The following is a 20,575-nucleotide window of genomic DNA, read 5'->3' on the forward strand; positions in this document are numbered from 1 at the left end:
ACAGGGGTTGACCCTGAATGTAGACCATGATCACTTAGCTTAAAACTCTAGTGGTGACACTGAGGTTTGTTTCAGTCTACTCTGCCACATGCATTCCCATGGAGCAGAATGTCCACGACCTTCAAAAGACCAACGACTTGAGCCATTTCCAAAATAGCGCTTGGCAGGCAGCCTAGATGCGGATGGGGACAGCAGACACAGACTGTGGGCAGGATGGGCCAGCCCCCTGTCACATCACCTCAGGGGATCCTCAGCCCCATGGGACTCACTAGAAAATCCTTTACATTTGAAAGGCAGAAATTATCTAGTCCACCTGAGCGCCCTGGGAGTGAGTCTGTATTCTTAGCCTCATGCTTCAAGTGCTGAGTTTAGAATAAAAGCCTCCATTCAAGGTCATATGATGAGTCAGCTACTGAGTGGGGAGTAGAAAGAAAGTGAGAACAAATAACCCACAACAGGGTTAACTTGAGCTGCCTCACCCTATGAGAAAGGCCTAGCCAAACCTTCCATATGTTTTGTTTATGGGTAGCTTGAGGAATTATCTTGAAAGGATGTTAATGCACATAGGTAAGGGAAAAGGATGATAGTGTATGTCTCTCTTTAATCAGCTGTTCTGGAGACCCAACCTTGTGGTAGCCTTGTGATATAGGTAAATATGCACTGAGCTTCTGCTTGCTGTCTTTATTTGTAACTCAAGAAGGATCTCATTCATTATGCATCAGATAAAAATTCATTCTTTCTCCCAATGAACCTTGGCTACCGTTAACTTTACACTAATACAAATGGTCAGCTTCCAATTGAGTCTGATTGTTGTGCACTATCTAATGAGATTAGCGCTGTCCATCGTTATAACTGCAAGAAGCTGACTTGTGATAAAGGGAAGCAGAAAGAGCCCCATGTCTGAATTTGTAAGGTCTGAGTTCTAGTCTTGACTCTGCTAACTCCCTTGGTAATTTTAAAAGAGGAACAGTCTCTCGTTTCGTTTTCCTTGTTTATAAAATAGAGATGACTCTACTACCTGCCTCATGGGTTGACATAGGGAAAAATATCATTATAGATAAGAAAACTATTTGAATATTCCAATAACCTCGAAACATGTAAAGAAATATGAATGTCTTCAGAAATGCTCAAGGGGCACATGGAAACCAGCAATTATCAAATACCTACTATGTGCCCAGGAGTTTCACATTCATTATTTTCATTTATCCTGACAACAATCTTATAAGTAGATTTTAGTTGTTGTATGTAAAATGATGAGGGATAAAAATGACAATAAAATCTATCAGAATGTTTTAATTCTAATTTTATTTTAGAAACAAGAGAATTTGATCTTAAAGAAAAACAAGCTTTCACACACACACACACACATACACACACACACACACACACACACACACAAATAGAATCCAAAGTACAAATGACAATGACACAACAGGTCAGTTTAACATCAGCTTGCATCTCTAAGATAAAATTGAAAGTAAACGTATGATACTTTCCATAATTTATATCACAGAAGTATAATATGATTAACAGAAATTGGGAACACATTTGTGGTAAGGACTATCACCCTGGAATGAATGCATAGGTGCTCCAAAGGTAGACAATAGGTCCAAACAACTGTCCATGTTAAAATGACATAGTACTCGGAAGTAGGAATACAAACTTATATTGGGCTTAAAGTAGCACCACTGTGTGGCCTCCCAGAGGAGCATACAGATCACCTTGAGGGAGGTACCGAGTGGACCCCCAAGTGGAGATAAAAGGGAGGAACAAAGAAAGGAGAGTTGATTTGTATAACTGCAAAAATGCAAGCACACATGTGTGAGAACATCCAGGGTTCTGCAAACCTGCAATTTCTTCCCTGACCAGTAACAGGCTACTGCTGTAGTAAACCTTGTTCCTTACAGCAAGCAAGGGAGCGATGAGACCCTGGGGGTAGGGAGCAGAAAGATGGGGGTCAGCATTTTTATCCTCATCTTAAACCAACAAAATGGGGCTCAGAAGATTTTTTCCCAGGTATGCAGCTAATAATGGGGGAAATTGGGATTCAAACCAAAGCATATATGACCTTCCCGTACCCATGTATTTTCCAAGAAAAGGCACCACAAACCACATTACCTCTCTCAGAAATGATGCCAAACCCTTGAGTGATTGTGAGACACTGCTCCTGGCTCTTTCTAACCTAAGCACCCCTCACCATGACCACCCCACTGGTCATCCATGACTATCTTCTGTACGCATTCCTAAAAGTGCTAAATAAACATCACTGTTTCCCTGTTCAAAGGGGGTAGAAGCTATGACCAAGAAACAGAGCTGTTCTCCATTAACAAAGCTAACTGACTCTCCCAAGCTAGCTCACACTCCCATAGCTGTATTTTGTCTCCCTGCTCTTTGCTCAGCCTCCCAGGCATAGAGATGCTTGAAGGCTAAGACCCTTTTCTGAAGCATTCAATCCAAATAGTCCCTATAGCATTCAGCATAGGATTTGATACATAGCAGACACTCAAATTCTTGATGAATGAAGGAAGATCACGCTCTCACCATGTGCAGTGATAATAGTATGTCCTAAATGTCTTAAGTTTATTAGAATCCTTGGGAAATTATATTAAAGATTATACACTCAAAAAAGATAAGAAATTGAGATGAAACTAATAATTAGCTTCTACTAAGAAACTCTCGCGTTCCTCAGTCACCAACCTAATAACACTTGTTCTAGTCTCAAATCTATCATCACCAACCAGAGGAACTGGAAGAGGACATCATCCCTCTTTAAGCCTCAGTTTCCCCACTTTTAAATTAACAACACTGAGCTAGCTCAGTGGTTCTCATGCCTGACTTCACAGTAGAATCACCTGGGGAGCTTGTAAAACTACTGATCCTCTAGATCCTCTCCCCAGGGTTTCTAATTTAATTGCTGTGGGGTGAGACCTGGGCATTGGTATTTAAAAGCTCCACAGTGAATCTGATATTTTTCCAGGGTTGAGAACTCCTGGGCTAGATGACCCCTAAGGTCCCTTCTTACTTTAAAAATCAATATGCTGACTACAGCTGGGTCTCTCTTGATATCAGATCCTCCCTGCCTATTCTCCACTTTCCTCTCTAATACCACACACCACAAGATCTATCAACGGAGTTGCTCGACAGCCTAACATCTTGCTTCACCCCGTTACCTATTGACTTAAAACTTTGTATGTACTCCTGGGGCTCTTCAGCACTGCTGTTGAGATCTGCTTTTTAATGTTATATGGGTTATCTTGGCATTAAAGAAGCTCCCCTGATCCCAGAATGTATCCCTAAAGCACTAGCTGGCCTGCCCTGCTTCCAGGCTGGGAAAGCCCAACAAGCAAATATGAGCAGCCTGGATTGTTCCCACTGATCTGGAAGGAATCCATAAGCACAATGTACAACTTTCCATTTCACTGGACTTTTTCATGGCACGGAGCCTGCCCATTCCATTCGGCCCTTTGTCAAGAATGTCCTTGACACTTACAGAATTGATTTGTTCTTCTTTTGCTTTAAATAATAAGCCAACAGTTACGCAGGAGTTTTATAAGGTATCGATTTAACATACAAACCACATAACGGCCCTTGAATGCTACAACAAGAACCAATACCTCATCAGCCAGAAAGACCAATATAGTGACATGTTAGTGTTTTCTTAACCTGTCAAAATATTCCTGAGCTCTGGGCTTGCTGAAGAGCAGATATGCCAAGGATTTAGAAATGTCAAATTAAAATATTCTGGGCTATTTTCGAACAGACATGAGCCTTTTTAACCACTAGCATTCTATCAACAATGCTTTTTCAAAACATAGAGCTTCTAAAGGAAGGCTCTCTCTCAGAAGAACAGTGTGAACACTATACAGTGAACAGAGGGTCCCTCAAGGTCATAAGATAGCGTTATTCTAGAAGCACTCCACCAGAAACATTTGCCTGCTCTATGTGTAGATAGAAAAGCCTGGAAATGTGGCAGGATAAGGGTAGAAGGAAGCATAGGGCAGGAATCTGAATTTAAAAATCCCAAACTACCAAGATCCTAAAGTACAGTTTTGAAAAATCAGAATCTGGCATGGCCTTTCAATGATACACAGCTTAGGTGCCCTTTAAGGATGGAAAAGTGCAGAGGTGCTTTGTTGTAGACCCTTGGTCAAATTGCCAAAAATACGAGATCATTCTTCATTTCATTGCTAAATGCCTTGGAAGAGTAGTCATCTATTCACCTTGCCTCTACTTCTTCATCTTCCATTTATTCTTCAAATTTGCCTTCTATATTCACCACTCTGCTGAAACTGCTCTCACTAAGGTATCAGTGATCTTCTAATAGCCAAATCCTGTGGTCAGCTCTCAATCCTCATTCTGATTGACACCTCTACATTATTGGACACCGTTGACCATTCTTTGCTTCTTTGACCTTTATGACACAATCCCTCTCCAGACTCTCCCATTTCTCTAATTTTATATTCAGTTGCCTTCTTAGGCTATGCTTCTTTTCTCCTGTCCTTAAATGATGGACATTTTTCTTGGCCCTCTTCTCTTCTCACTTTACAAATACTCCCATGATACAACTTATATGACTCTCAAAACTTTCTCTCTTATCCCAGTCTTTCTTCCAAACTCCAAACCCATACAGTCAACTCTATTTTGGACATCTTTACCAGCAAGTCCAGCCGACACTCATCCTCATTCCCAATCTGCTGTTCTTCTTGTCTTGTTTCAGTTGTTACAATAACTTTCTAATTGGTCTCCTCATCTCCAATCTCTTTCTCACCTCTAATCTATCCTCCTCATTGTCTCCAGAGTTTTCTCTTGAAAACACAGACATATATCTGATATTATCATTCTGTTTAAAAACTTTTAGGGGGGCTTCCCCCTACCTATAGAATGAATGTAATCCTTACCCCATAACATTCAAGATATCTAACAAGTTGGCCATGTTTTCCCTTTCTAATTTTACTTCTGACATTCCCACCACTCCCCAACACCTCAATCCCACCTATCCTATGCTCTACCACTCCTTAAATATGTTATGCTAGCTCATGTCTTAATGCCTTGGTTCATACTACTTCCTCTAGCTAGAAGAATCTTCTCTCCTTCCCATTTCCAACTCATATTTTTAAAATGTCAGCGTGTCCAACTATAATGTCATCTCATGTGTAACATCTCCAGGCAGAATTAATTGTGGTCTTATCTAAACTCTAAACTTTCTACAGACCATAACTCTAGCACTCATGCACACTGTTTTACAATTAGGTATGTGAGAGTTCTTTAAGGGCTGGGATTCTGCCTCAGCCATTGTGTTTAATATCTCAAACTCTGGAATCAGGCAGACCTGGATGTGAGTACTAGCTCTGGTACTTACTACCTGTGTGATCTTGGAGAAGTTAACCAATGTCTCAAAGCCTCAGTGTTCTCATCTGCAAAACTGAGGTAACAATAGTGTTTCAGGTAGAATAAATGACATAATGCATATAAAACACTTATAGTTTCTGACATGTAATAAACACTCATAAAAGTTAGCTATTACTATTTTTGTGTGTGTGCCTGGCAAATGGTCTTGCAGAGAGCAAGTGCTCAATAAATGGTTACTGAATAAATTAATCATATCATGGAAGACCAAAGAACACTTGCTAAATGGACAGTTTCCTCTTTTGCTGGATCTTGGGATTCCTGTCAGAGGCGCAAAAATTGAATTATGTAATGAATTACTGTAGTCAGATCTTTACAGTAGCAACTGGGAAAGCCAAAAGCTTTGTGTGTACATTTTATCTTTTGAACCTGAATCTATTACATCTTTATTCCCAGCAAATGCAAGTTTTGACGTGTGCATTTCAAATTTCTTTTCCCAGATAACTCCAAAGATGTGTTTTTCTATTTAACATTTGACAAATAGGATAATCAATTAATATCATAATTATTTAATATAGAAAGCAATAACTTTTAAGATGTACTGGTAATTGAGCCCAGCATGCTTGAAAATACCATTCTCTGAGTCTGGTTCAGCAATACGTCTTGAATTGGGGCCTTAGAGGTTTAATTCATTTGAAACTCCTCTACCAATAAGAATTTAAACTAATGGCATTTCTGATTCTTGCCCCCTTTCACCTATAATCCATCTTAATCTCTTGACCTCCATTTTAGTTATGAAATCCTGTAAGATTACTTTTCATATTCAACTCAGAATAATCTATTTAATGTCCCTTGATAAGGAATATCCTTCAAAAATTCCAAATTCTTGCATGCTTTCAATAGAAGCCCTATTCTTTGGGAAAGAACAAACATTATAGTCTTTCCCTTTACTTGGTCCTAGAAAAAGCCCAGAGGAAAACATTTATGTCAAGTCTATTGCAGATGAGTATGGAAACCAGATAATTGAAGTATCATTATTATTATAAAAACAGTATAAGAACAGTACAGGAAGCTTGGAAAATGAGGGTAGGGATTCATCCAAAACTTCATTATCCACATACACCTAGAATTATTTTTGTATATTTTTTTCATGCTTTTTTATTTGCCTGCATTTTTTCAAAGCTTGCCTCCCAACCATCCCAGGTATGTCAGGGAGATTTTAAGAACTTCAGAAAAACTGTAATTCTAATCATTTGACTGCTTAGAAGGTTTTCCCATGGCTTCAGTTTCAGAGAAAATCACTCTGAGAGTACAGACAGCATAATGTCCCAAATCTACTAAGAATTTTATCTCTGTGCACACAAACCACCCATTCCAAGACAAGGTGTTGGGGGTCAGCTAATGAGCTGATCTTTTGTGTCTATCTGGTAACCAACCATGCCCATTAGTAACTTGGACACAGGCTGATACCAGCACTTTTTACTTCAGTTTGGACTGTGAAAGAGAAATAGGATGAGGAGAGAAGGGGATTCCCTAACAACAACAACTTCAATCTTCATGACATGAAAAAATAAAAATTAAAAGGCAGGGAACCTTGAAAATTTCCATTCCAATCCAAAAAGAACAATATAATATGCAAATAGTCATTCTTGTGTGCAGTTAGTCATTGATTATCCATTAGAACAGAGAAGAGCTGATGCTTTTGGGGTGTGTTAAATGATATTTACTGCAACTTTTAGCTTCCTGACCCTTCCCCACACACATACACATACGCATACACTCTCTCTCTCAGGATAATATTTGTTTTAGGTTAAATTTTGGATGTTCATATAAACCTGATGTTGGAATTAATGAAAGCCTAAGTTTAGGGCCTTCTTACCTTTGTTTCTAAAATTGACCTTCTTTCATGGTCTTCCACACCTCCTGAAACCCACGTAGCTTTCCCCTCCTCTGACCCTTTTCCCCCATTAATTATCTAGGCTACCTAGTGCTGCCTTTCTATCTGCTGTGGTTCCTGTCATGTAGACCATGAGCTACTTGAGACAGGGAACGTGCCTTGTTCACCTTTGTCTCCCCTCCACTTATTGTGGTACCTGATAGTGGACACACTCTATAAAGTAAACATTGAATAAAGAAATAAACGAATTGATTAATGAAAAAATAGATGAAAAGACAGCTCCCAAGAAATGTTACCTAGCTGATTAATGGATTTCAGAGCGAGCACCTGCCAGCAAGAAGGATGGCCTGCAAATGTTACATCAGTCAGTAATTACTTATTGAGCACCTACTATCTGCCAGACACAGATATTCTGGGGAGACAGGAGAAAGTAGGCCTAGAATTGGAAATAAACTATGTATAAGGCACAAAATGGAACATAATTGCCCAGTTGCCTTACTTTTTGTCACTGTTATACATGTGTAGCACAATAAAAATTTCTTCTCTATCACATAAAGTGAACTAATTTGGGAAGCAGAATATTTCTGTCTTTTGCATGATTCTCTTGACTTGAGTTGAATGGTTTAAGTATTGGGATTTGTAGTTGCTTCTATGATGTCTTCCTTAATCTATCATTGCTCCCTTTCAGCCGGTGGGAATGCTAGTTAGAGAGACATTCCGGGTTCCAGTGAAGTAACTGAAGCCAACAGGCCAATAGGTAAAATGTAGGATGTGCAGAAGGAGTTGTTTTCAAGGCATTCGTACTTCCCCTTTTAAGCCTTTGCTTCCGTTTTAGAGACTGAAGCCTTTCAGTTTTTCCTGCTGTCCCTCTGGCACCGATTAGGAAAAATTTGCTTTAATAACAATAACAGAGCACAAAAAGGAAGAAAGTAAATTATCATAATGGACTTGTTGCCCCAACATTGTCAGCCTTTCAGCAGTCAACCCCATGGAGCTACCCTATGCTTGTCAATGAGGGGATAAAAAGGATACGGAGGAGACATTTTATGAGGCCATTTCAGCTGTTCATTTTGAATATATCCTCCATTAAATATAGTGAGCTGGGACTTGGAGATCACAGACAGCTGGGTTGCTTGAAAAAGGAAAGGACATTATATTGTATTATTATATTGTATTATTGTACATTTGCTGAGTTCCAGGGTGTCTGCGAGGGCCTCAAAGGGCCAAGGGAGCATTTCCAACTAGTGGCTTGAAACACTACCATGCTGGGGGCGAGTCCAAGGCTAGCTAATGGGTCCAGTGACATGAGACTATGACTTTGGTGGTTGGAAATTTGGTTAGGGGCTAGTATGGACAACTTTTTAGAGTAGAAGCACTTGGCAGCTGAGCCAAAAATGAATATTTTTTATGGAGAGATATAATAACACCACTGAGCTCACTGCCTGGCCTCAGTGATGCCTTCTGGTATTAAGGATCCATTCAAAAGCAGATGTCTGAATCTGAGGTTTTATGACAATGTCTCACCACGTCCAACGTCATTCACTCTCACTCCCATCCCTCAGCACTTAGGCAAGCGCATGTAAAATATATCCAGTCCAAAGGCACAAATCAGGCAATTGTCCTAGCAGGGCTGGGGAAGGAGGGAGACTCCTCTGGACTGCCAGAGACCTGGGAAAATCAGGATGTTGCTGACAGAAGGAAGTTAGGGTTGTCAGAGAAGGAGGGCAGTTCAACACAGAGGTCAGCAAAGCAGTTGGTCTGCTTATATAACACATGTTATGAAATGGGGCACACGCTTTACTGAAGCCTGATCACCACAGGCAACATTCTTGCTTAATTCAAAAGGAGGAGTGTCAGTGAGGGTGAAATGCTGGAAACTCTATATTCGGGCAGTCGACCCACCAGGACCTTGCTCATCTCCATGCTGTGTAGTGAAAATTAGTAGTAGAAAAATCCGAGAGCTGAAAGATCCCTTAGACAGTAGGGACTGACCTTTGTAAATGGAGGAACTGAGGCCCAGGGATGTACCCAAGGTAGCATTTCTAGGACTACAACTCTCCTCTGACTCTCCAGATGGTTGCATTTTCCACTATACCACCCTACTGCTCACTCTTTATAATACATTCATCATGATGACCCTGACACTGTAAAAGGCCCTGAGGTATCTTTTGAATTATTAGAGAAAATCATAATCTATTCGTTCAATGACCAGTGTGCCATGAATTTCATTGCACTGACTTTTCTGCACTTTTGCACCTGTAACAACTTTCCATTAAACACAGCTTTGAGTTAATCTGAATAGCCTATTCCCTAACACTGCCAGATAGCATATTGTGTTAGGAAATGAAATGTGCTCATTCCCTCGGCATTCATCTCCTCGCTTACTTTGGGGATCCATGTCTCTGTCCAAGAACTAGAGAAAAGAAACTGTGAGTAAAGAACAGAGGCCAGCTTTTAGAGTGAGGTGTTTGGGACTATATTTTCTCTTTCTGTTTCCTCCATAGCACTTAACACAGTATGGGGTACACAGTAATTTGCATAACTGCTGATTGGTTGATCATAGAGGTCCCCAGTCTATGATGCTTTACTGGAGTTGGAAGAGAGGGCCATAGGCTTTGGAAGATGAGTCATTATAGCTTAACAGAAAGACCATACATTTTGTATTTAAATGGACCTGGTAGTTGAGATAATATATGTAGGGACCTATCATGGTGTCAGGCAAATAGTGAGTACTCATCAAATGGTATTCATTATTACTATTATTATAAGCCAAAATGTGTGCCATAAGGACTAAAGCTGCCCAGGGGGTCTAGATCACTAATTGGATGCTGAGAGGGAAGCGAGGATGCTAACACGTAGGAGTCTTTCCTAAAATGCATGAAGTTGGAGGGAGAGTTAGGTAAAAAACTAGAGAACTCCCAGTTCCTATACTTAAGGACAACTTGTCAGCATATTCACCTGAGGTGCTCAAGCTTTCTCAAGACCAAATGCAAGGTCTCTCTTGCCACTGTGGAGTAATCCTGGATCATTTTCAGTGCCCCACTGGACTTTTGGTGCCGCTCCCAAGCGGAGAAGGCCAAGCCCTCAGGCTGAACATTAGGTACTTGAGGGAAACTTATTGTGATGCTCTCCTAATCTTCTCCTGAATAGTACCCCGTGTTCTGCAACTTTCTTAATTCACCCATAAGATCCTAATCAAAACTAACCCATCCTGTGTCCTACGCCCCCAGGACACTGGCAATAGCTAATACAAAAACTTATTCATTCCAAGGGGTTAATCATCACTAATACCTCATTTATCCCAGCTAATCCAGATATAATGCTTCCGTTTTATGCCAACCTCAAGCAACTTGGTAGAAATTTCTGGCACCTGAGTAGGCTGATAGGGGAATGATTCAGGGATATATAGAAGCACTTTGATAGTCCTCAGACCACACTATGTAGAAAGCTCTGCTTCAGATCATTCTGAAAAGTCAACTGCGTACAAATTATAAAAATAACAAAAATATGGGAAAATTTCCTACCCAACCTATGTGTAGGGCCTCCCAGCTGTCACCTTACCTAATTCTGTAGACATTTTGAACACCTACTCTGAACCTGGCACTGTGCTGGCTGCTGTGGATACAAAGATGGCTATGACACATCTTGGAGCTCCTAGTTCTATGGTCCAGCTGGGGCCTCTAACAAAACTTAGAGCTGCTTATTTGGTTGACAGAGGAAATAAAACTGTAGAAAAAGCCAGCAGCTATTTGCTTATCACCACCTACCATCAGAGACTTCCCTCCCTAGTTTAAATACTTCTTTTTGTTTCAAACACAAAGAAAATGGAGATCGCTATATGAAAGCACCTAATGTTAGAGGTAAAAGCTAAACAAAGAGTGAATGATCAGAGAAGTGAAGTCTGCAGTGGGAAAATTGCTAGTCTTTTCCCAAACAAACCAACAGTGCCCTCCCACCCCCACCCCCACCAAAGACCTTTGCAGGCAATCCACTAATGAAACCTGTTTTTACAATGACAATTCAAATCATTAACATACTAGAAATAAGAGGCAGTAAATCCCTGGGAGTTTAACTAGAGTATTTCCCCCACTGGTAAGAAGCAAAATCCTGACTTCAATGGTAAACTATTCAAGCCAGAAAGAACCTTAGAGATCATTGAATCCTCATTTTTCAGGTGAGGAGACAAGGCTCAAAGAGGTCAAGTGACATACCTATGGCCACACATCCAGAAAATGGCAGGGCTGGGGCCAGAATCCAGAGCTCTTGAATGCTACTTATTCATTCATCTAGTCAGCTAGACAGCCAACAAAATTTCTTGAGCACCTCTTGTAAGTTTGGAGTGGGGGGCTGTACAAGGGGTCTCTATTCCTGTCCTTATAAAGCTGGGGGAGACAGACATTGAACAAATGACTCATTAATTATTTATAAATATGATCCATGCTGTGAAGGATAAGTACAGGATGCTATGAGAGTTATCTAGCCTTGTGAGAGAATAAGAGAAGTCTCCCTGAGGAAGTTATGGTTTAAGCTAAGAAACAGAAGATGAAGGTGAGTCCACTAGCTGGGTAAAAATTGTCCATGTGGTTGGGAGTGAAGATGTGAGGGGAGAGAACATTCTAGATAGCATATGGAAAAGTGCAGTTAGCCCAAAGGTATCCCAGCTTCCCCATGCTGCTCCTCTCAGAGTGCAGACATCCTGCCCTTTTTATAAACCAGCAGGATCTCCAGTATATTTTATTTCTTCAGAAGCACAGGTGTAGTGGAGAGAAAGGCACTGTAGCCATTTGGACCTATTAAAGTAATTATTAAATCACTTCTCTGATTAAATAGTTATTTTTACTTACCAGTGCCATACACCAAGGCAGATAATCAGTGTTTCCAGCTTCTGAAAAGGTCACATCCTCATCTTTTTGCATGGCACCTGAAAATAAAGTAAACTTATATTCTAAGAGTAGGTTTTAAGTGATGCTCACTGAAAACAAGTCCAAGTTTGAAGTAGAAATAAGGAATGGTGGCATTTTCACATATGTATGCAGAAAAGGATATACATAGCAATACGTCAGCAGGCAGAGACCAGGCTTTCACCTTTTCCAGGTCTCGCTAGAAGTGCCCTGTCTACAAGGGCAAGCAACTAAAACTAGGAAGCAGGTGCTAACCCCACAAGGGATTTGGAGTCCTGCATCTCAGATGTGGAAGGACAATTCTGATGCTCTCAGAGGTCCCCGTTTCTGTCATGTCACCTTGAATGTGCCTACAATCAGCGCCCCTCCCCCAATTTCACCTCAGGTTAAAATTAACTGTTACGTTAAACTGTGATCAGTCACATGCAGCACGATAATAATAAAGGCTACTGTTTCAGGCACTATATGTTTTATATGAATTGTGTCATTTAATCCTCACTGCAGCCCTTTGACCTAGGCTCTATTCTTGCCATTTTGCAGGTGAGCAAGCTGAGCCTCTGAGAAGCTAAACAATTTGGCCAAAGTCACACAGATAATAAATCTCCCTTCATAAGACTGTAAGCTCCGTGAGGGCAGGGACTTCTGTCTGCTTTGCTCACTGCCATACCCTTGGCATTGAGAACAGCGATTGTCACAGAGCGAGTGCTCAGTAAATATTTGGTGGATTTGGAGTCCAGTCAAATCAGCCTTCTTCTAGATTCTACTTACCCACTGAACACGCTGCCTCCAAGGTCTCTACTGTTTAGTCCTCATTTATTTAAGTCCTTAGAAGCTCTTATCTGGAAACCACAGTGTGTTCCTAACTGCTCATATTCATTGCCATTCCCAGGCTTCCCAAGTTTTGTAGCTCTTCCTGACATAACACTTAAGCTTAGGGACACCCTTTACGGAAGAGCCTTCTAAATGTCACAGGCCCTGCTTAGTTACCATTAGGGTATTTCAAATAGTTCCAGGTTCACTCTGACATTTGCCACTGTATGATGTTGGTAAAGTTATGTTACTTTTCTGAGCCTCAGTTTCTTTATCTGTGAAATGGGGAATCACTTGGAAAATTGCTTGTCTTCTCTGAGCCTCAGTTTCTTGTTTATCTTCCAGGTGTCTTCTAGCTCTCAAGCCCTCCTGACTAACACACTGGTGCCCCAGATCTTCAGCTATCCCACCCTCATGGTTTACCTTCCCTCGCTGAAGTCTCAAGATATGCCTTGAGAATTTGGCAGGCCTTCAGTTACTAAGGAATCTGCCTGCATTTACCAAATAAGCAGAATTCAATGATTTCTTACCTCCTTTGAAGAGTCATTCCTACTATTTCTGCCTTTATCCCTACTTAAGTCCTTTTATGCTTAAGATCTAGAAATGAAAGAATGAGCAGGATGTCTTCTGCCAGGGAATTTGATGATCAGAGGTTGAAGCCATGAATAGTAAGTATTTGAGAAGTATTAGCTGTATAAAGCTGTTAGCTTGTTGATAGGAGTGAGAAGCACTCCTATGAATAATTCCTACATACTTACCTTTTATCATGTTTTCCTTTTCTGAAAGGAAAGACTACACTAAAATTAGGAAAATAGCAGCCCATGTTTTATAGCTAGAAATATTCCACACATTTTCTTCTTGCTTCCTTCCATTTTCATGAGTAAAACCATGGGACCTTAGAAAAATGATGCTATGCTTATAGATGAAAATGATACTTTTGTTCCAGGCTCTCCTTATGAACAATCACCCTCACAGGTGCTACCCCATGGGTGCCAGGGGTCTGTCCGTGGTGGAAGTTCAAGTGGTCCCCTTACAAACTGGCTTGTCACTTTGGCCTCAGCAGGGCAAGGAATATCCAACCACTTCCCTCATTGCCTCTGAGTCCATCACTTCCACAAATAGCAACAGCCGTCCCCACAACAAACACCTTCCTGATCCTCATGCTGCTCCCCAAGGCTTCTACCCTGAAAGGATTTGTACTTTCTCTCCTGGAATCCAATTCACAAATGTTTCTGACTCTGGAATACTGATGGTGTTATTATAACTAGAGTGGCAACTTGATATGTAGAGGAAATAACTATCTGCAGGATGGGCAAGTTCAGGGTGAGCTTCTTAGAGGAAATGACATTCCAAGCAGGCAGTGCTATCCAGGCTTCCTGAAATTGACTTGGTGACAATCCAATGATAACATGTATCTGGCCATTTCATACACTGTGGCAACATATTGTGATCAGGAGACTCTTCAATTCAGGGGAGTGGAGTATTCCCTCAGTGCTTGGCCCACTCCTCATGGGAGCTTAGAACATAAATAAGGCATTGGCAGCTAATAAAATAATAACTCTATTCATTAAGAGGTAAGGTATTCACTGGCAAATGTATTATGTCATAGCAACAATATACCAGAAAATAAGGCAAGATGGTGCAAATGGCAAAATCTCTTCTAAAGATGCATAACTGGATTGTAAACTCAAATAGCAAATATATATTGAGGGCCAGAATAATTGGTCCTTGATCTCCTCCCTATAAAAACAAAGGTTTATTTGCCCTTTAAATGGGACAATAAAATTAAATTGGCACCCTGTGGTGTGTGCTGAATACATGATCAGAAATCTGAAGCAAAAAAGAAAGATGGAAAGAGCAAATGTAGAAAAATCTAAAATTCTGAACAGTGTAGAAAAACAATGTAGGAAAATAACGCAGTTCCAAATAATACCCCTTCACCATGTAGCAGATCCCAGAGCAGTCACTTCTGCTCCTGAAGGCCGGGGGTCACCAACTGGCTCAACAGTTCCTCTAAAGCAGAGGCTGCTTGGCTTTGGGGTGGCCCCAGAGGAGGGTAGGAAGGGGTGGGGCAGGGCAGGGCCAGAAAGTAGGTAACTCTTCACTGAGGAAGAATTCACAAAACTTTGAAAGCAAAAGCAGTACTCATGAAAATGAATGTTTTGTGGTAACTCAAAATGTCTTTTAAAGTATATTCCCTGTAATCCTTCCAAAGCTGCTCATGTTGAGATCTTCAGAGAAAAAGCACAACAAAAACCTCACAATATATAAGCATACAGCAAACCAACCTCCGGAAAAGAGAGAAAGTCGGTGCCTGCTGACTGATGAACGTGAAGCACGGTAACTAAATTAAAAAAAGAATCTTCCTCCTGATTTCTAATTTTGATGGCCAGACATATAAATATTTGTTTAATGAGTGACAGCACATTGATAATACTTTTCTGTATTAGCTGGATAGATGAAAGAGAAGGGAAATTGTGTTATCATTCAATTATTTTTTGCATCAAATATATTCACATGCTCTACTCAGAGAAATTATTAATTATGCACAAAAGAATTTTGACTTAAAAATCTTAGAACGTTTTATAGAAATTCATTGTGTAAAATGATGCAGGTGGTCAGATAAATAAATATATAGGGACACAGAATGAGTCCCAAAGAATACTTCCTTTAAAGTGTCTTACAGTTGAAGGTTCTTAGTGAAGGCAGAATATCTAGAGGTCATCTCTCTGCCTCCAACCAGGAATTACATGGAAGCCTTCCTGAATAAATTAAGTGCAGCACTTTCCAGAGAGAAAGATTCTTCAGTTTTTCTAAGGGCATCTCCTAGCTTTCAAGCCTCTTACAGACCAAAAGATCCTTTCACAGCTAAGGGAATACATATTTTTTTTTCTCTCTGTTTCTCCCAGGCACCTATCAAAGGACTCTGCACTTGCTGTGCCTTCAAATGCCATTGCTGCCTGGCCGACACTTATGTTCACTACCACCCACACCAGTCTGGAGCTGAGACCCCTTCTTAGGGACAGATAAAAACCAACATGGAAAGGAATATTGGCCAAAGTGGGAGCCTCAAGGATGAAGGGTAGCAAAACGTAGTCATAGAGTCACTGGGTCTACGGTATTGCTTTGGGGAACCTAGGCCCCATAAAGATTAATCTTTAACCAATTTCATCAGAGGTTCCATTTAAAAGGCAAAAGAGGCAACTAGGCCCCAATTGTGCACAGAAACAAAAATCATAAGCAATAAAATAAAATTAAATCCTCATAATTGACTAATTGCTGGTACAGTTGGCTGCCTTTCCCCCCAGAGAAGGCGTATTCTATATGATTTCTGGAGCATTTAACCAAGCGCAGCTGTAATTATTATTATTCCTATAATAATAGGGTTTCTACAGATCTTCATATTTTTACATGTTTTATGCTCATTATGGCTAATCCACAAAACATCTCTTTAGAGTGTATAAATACTGTCCTTGCCAGTATACTGGAGAGGAGTGAGAGCTCAGAAAAAAGGTAAAGTGAAGGTCACAGATTGAGTCAGCAGCGACTTAAGAAACAGAACTGGAGAATTCTGCTTTTCAGTATCAATTCATGTCATCAACTCATTAAGTGCTTACAGTATGAACCATATTATACTGAGCCTGACACGAAACTAACAGAACATTTGTTATGTGTTTCCTGGTTCTCCAAAAGCTTCTCAGCCATAGGTAGAATTTCATATTCATGTACATGAGGCAAGCAGGCCACAGCTTGGTTGAGGCACGCTATAATCAAGTTCCGAAATGGGGGCTTCAGCCCAAGTGTTGGTGGCACTCAGAGAAAGAATAGGTCTCTTGGAGGGTGAAACAGGCACCTGGAGCTCTATGGAGGAGGGAGCTTCAGCCAGGTTTTGAAAGGTGGGCCAGAATTGGAATGGTAGAAATTTGGGAAATGGCATCCAGGATGGGAACGCAGCACGAACAAATGCTCAGCAGTAGGAATGAGTAAGAAGTATGTTGGACATAGAAAGACCAACTAGGCTGGGGCAGAAAGCTCAAACTGGAGAATTGTGGGAGACAATTTTGGATACATCATAAGCCCTAATGATGGAGGACCATAGGGTAGAAAACAAATATGCACTATTTACTGAGTACCTGCTATATACAGCTCTGCACATCATATTTTTCTCATGTGAGTTCCAGGCTGAAGGGTTTGGACTATATCTGACAGGCAATTAGGAGCAAAGAGCCCAGTCACTGGGTCCCAATACCTAAAATAAGACACAAAGCATGCTCAATTACCGCATTCACACGTCCTTGGCCAACCTCTGAGGACTTACTAGAATGTTTTTATGACTAAATATGCAGCTTCTCTCAGGCAATGCCATTGTTGTCTGAAAATATGAAGACTTTAATTTTTCGTGGCACTGCACAAAGAGAATTACAGAGGCCTAATTCCTCTTCCTCTTGGAGCAGACGGACAACTCTGACCTGGTCAGATATATTCATCGGCAGCACATAAAAGTTACAAGTTTAATACATGACTGAGCAGCAAAGTGCTAGAGGGGGCTACTTACTCTGTCTACAGCTGAAACTGCATTCTACAAGTCACATGTGTTTACTTAATTGTAGCAATTTCTAGCTATTTTTAGTCAGATTCCTTCCTATGGAGCAAGCTATGCACTTTGGGAGACACAGTCTTACTTTCAAACCACTGAAGGAGCATCTGCAGGGTCCGTGGAAGAGGACTCAGCTGTTCTGTGTTGCTGCGGGAAGTTAAAGTAGGAATCCATTTGAATGATGCTCTGACCCAGTGGTTTCTCTTCTCAGCTCACAAATGGACTGAGTTATGAAAGAAAACATGTGATCTGGCCTGAGTACCAGAGCTGTCTATTAAAGTACATAGGCTCCAGGCTAGAACTAGGCTAGAAGGACTCTACAGCACTGAACCTAACCCCATGGCATGCTCATGTTTCTGTGAGAAGATGCATTCACAGTCTCAACTCAAAAGTTCAGGAACACATGTTCCCTAATAACTCTCATCTAAGATAGTGGAAACAGAGATTCCTCCAGCCCCTATCCCCAGGTGGCAAGTCAATAGGACTTCAGCTGGATGGGGGAAGGGTGAGTTCAGATGGAGGCTCAGAAGGTCTAGGGAGGAGGAATGGATTGGGAAAACAGGAGGAGGAATAAATGGGACTTCTGTAGGAGGTGATAAACAGTGAGGATACAAATGTAGACCAAACCAGTGTTGGGCTTAGGACAGGGCATGGAGCTACAATGGTGTAAGGTGGTAAAGAAATACACTTTATTTAATGACCCACAACATACATGCATATATTTGATCATCAAAACAAAAGTTTCATGCAACGATATTTACCCTTACTACCTGGATACACTTTGGCAGTTTTCTGTTTTGTTTCATTCATTTGTTTAAAGGCTGGGTCATGACTCACTACACTGATTTCATAACCCACTAGTCATTTGTGCCCTGCAAGTTGTAAAACACTACTGTAGGGAAAGTGAGGGAGGATTAGTTTTCCTTTATCCTTCCCTTTCTCCCTTATCAATCACAGACTCTGGCCTGGAACAAGTCATAAGTGAGGATGAAAAAAACAAAGACTGGGATAAGAGTGGTGAAGGTTGGTTCCAGGTAATGCACAGGGAGAAGAGAAAAGTGGGGAGGAAAGGTGAGGTCTTGCTGTCATTGGGCCAGCTATGAGTGCCCTAGTAGGAGGTCATATGAAAGGGAACTTGAGAGTCGGACTCTACATCTCCAGCATCTGGCACAGTACTCGGTGCTGTTCAACAAATGTCTAATGAAACATGTCTGCTGAATTGATATACATGAGTTAGAGGCAGTTTGAACATTCATGTCTGATCAAAACACAGTAAAGATCAGAACTTACCTTTAGCAAATAGCAGTGTTGACAGGGTTTGTTGTTAGCAACTTTACCCCTCCCCGTTGTCTCTGGCCTAATTGCATCCAGCACTGCCTTCAGATGGCAAAAGGCCCTCATACTGTGATGCCCCTAAATGGAGAGGCATTCTCATAAGAGATTATGGAAAGACTCAGATCTTTCCTGACTCCTATTGCCAGCCCTCAAAATTTACCTTACCTGTGTCCTGTTCTCTCGTTGCCTGGTTCCCAGTTGGAATTAATCTGACAAATTAATTCATACTGAAGTAGTCATGAGTAGTACTGACTGCGTGTTCCCCTTCCAGGCCACATTTGTCATTTAACGGAGAATTTCACCATCCTAGCCAATAGAGGTGGGTTTTTTCAACCCTTGTATCACTAATGAAGACAACTGAAGGCAGGAAGGTTTTCTAGGGGCCACCGAAGCAGAACGTGGGCACTTAACTGCTGCACCACCGGCCAGCCCCAAATACTTTATTTTTATAATATAATATAGCTCATCACACACATACCCCCACCGCCAGTATGGGCTGCAAAATGAAAGAAAATGGCTTTCAAATGCTATATGACATGATATCAAACTTGAAGCTCTTATCTGTCCATGATAAATCTTAGGGCTGATTCAAAGGCATCATAAGAGTTCATCACTTTCCTGCCCAGCTTTAGAAATTGCTTCATTGACTGTGACTGGATCACTGGATCAATTAGTTTTTCAATTAAGAGTTGTGCTAAATCCCATGTAAAATGAGTTGCAAGTCAAAACAGGGCCCTGACTACTTTAGGTGATTGATGGAGATATGTGGGCGATTGGCAGAGATTGAGGCTCAGAAGAATGACGATTCTGTTGAGTTATCTGTTATGGGGATGAGGATTACTGGGAGTCAAGAACGAATACTACTAACTCACTGACACTCAGATAGCAGCTTTTGTAATTTTTCAAAGAGTTTCAGCTATTCTTTCCATTTATTCTCGGTATACTCCTGTGAGGTGGGCAAGGCAAGTGTTAGTTCTGCTGGCTTACAAATGACAGACCTGAAGCCCAGTGAGGAAACTGGCCCAAGGTCACACAGCAAATTAGGAACTGAACCACATAAAAACCCATTGCATTGCAAAAGCACTGAGAAATAATTTTTAAATAACAGTAATAGCAGATATAATTTATCAGTTGAGCACAGACTTGTATGAGAGTCATAAGTATTTTGTATATATTAATTTAATTCGCACAATAATGCTATGGTGTGGGTACTATTTTCCCAATTGTTATAGATATGGAAATGAGGCTTAGAGAGTTTAAGTAACTAGCTCAAGGCTATTCAACCCATAATTTACCTCAAAAATAAACTCCAAATCTCTCCACCTCCATTGCCACAACTCAAATCCAAACTACTATTGTCTCTCACCTATACTACAGGAAAAGCATCCAAATTTTCTCCCTGCCCTCATTGATGTCCCCTTAACTCTGCTGTCCATACAGCAGCCAGATAAATCTTTTCAAAATATAAATCAGCTCATGGAATACCCACAATCAAAATCCTTCCAAGATTTCCTCCCATGGTCCTTAAAATAAAATTCCTTACCAGTGTCCTACAAGGTCTTCCGTGGTTGGATCCCTGCCTCCTACCAGACTCATCATGTACCCTCCTCCCTACTGGCCACTCTCCAGCCAAGCTGGTCTTCTTTCAGTGCCTTTAATGCATCAAATGCTGTCCTCCCTCAGGGCCTT

At 40.9% G+C, this 20,575-nt stretch overlaps 1 protein-coding gene and 1 long non-coding RNA gene across 7 annotated transcripts in view; one reads left to right on the forward strand and one right to left on the reverse strand.

The window, feature by feature from the left end:
• GRIA3 (glutamate ionotropic receptor AMPA type subunit 3) overlaps positions 1-20,575 on the forward strand; it is a 272,052-nt gene that overhangs the window by 37,092 nt on the left and 214,385 nt on the right. The window lies entirely within an intron of this gene.
• Positions 1-20,575, reverse strand: part of LOC139042654 (uncharacterized) — a 100,385-nt gene that overhangs the window by 36,554 nt on the left and 43,256 nt on the right. The window contains exon 2 of the long non-coding RNA XR_011499629.1: positions 12,088-12,164. This is a non-coding gene — a long non-coding RNA (uncharacterized lncRNA). The remainder of the gene's footprint in view (positions 1-12,087; positions 12,165-20,575) is intronic.

The sequence above is a fragment of the Equus asinus genome, chromosome X (assembly GCF_041296235.1).
Source record: "Equus asinus isolate D_3611 breed Donkey chromosome X, EquAss-T2T_v2, whole genome shotgun sequence".
NCBI lineage: Eukaryota > Metazoa > Chordata > Mammalia > Perissodactyla > Equidae > Equus > Equus asinus.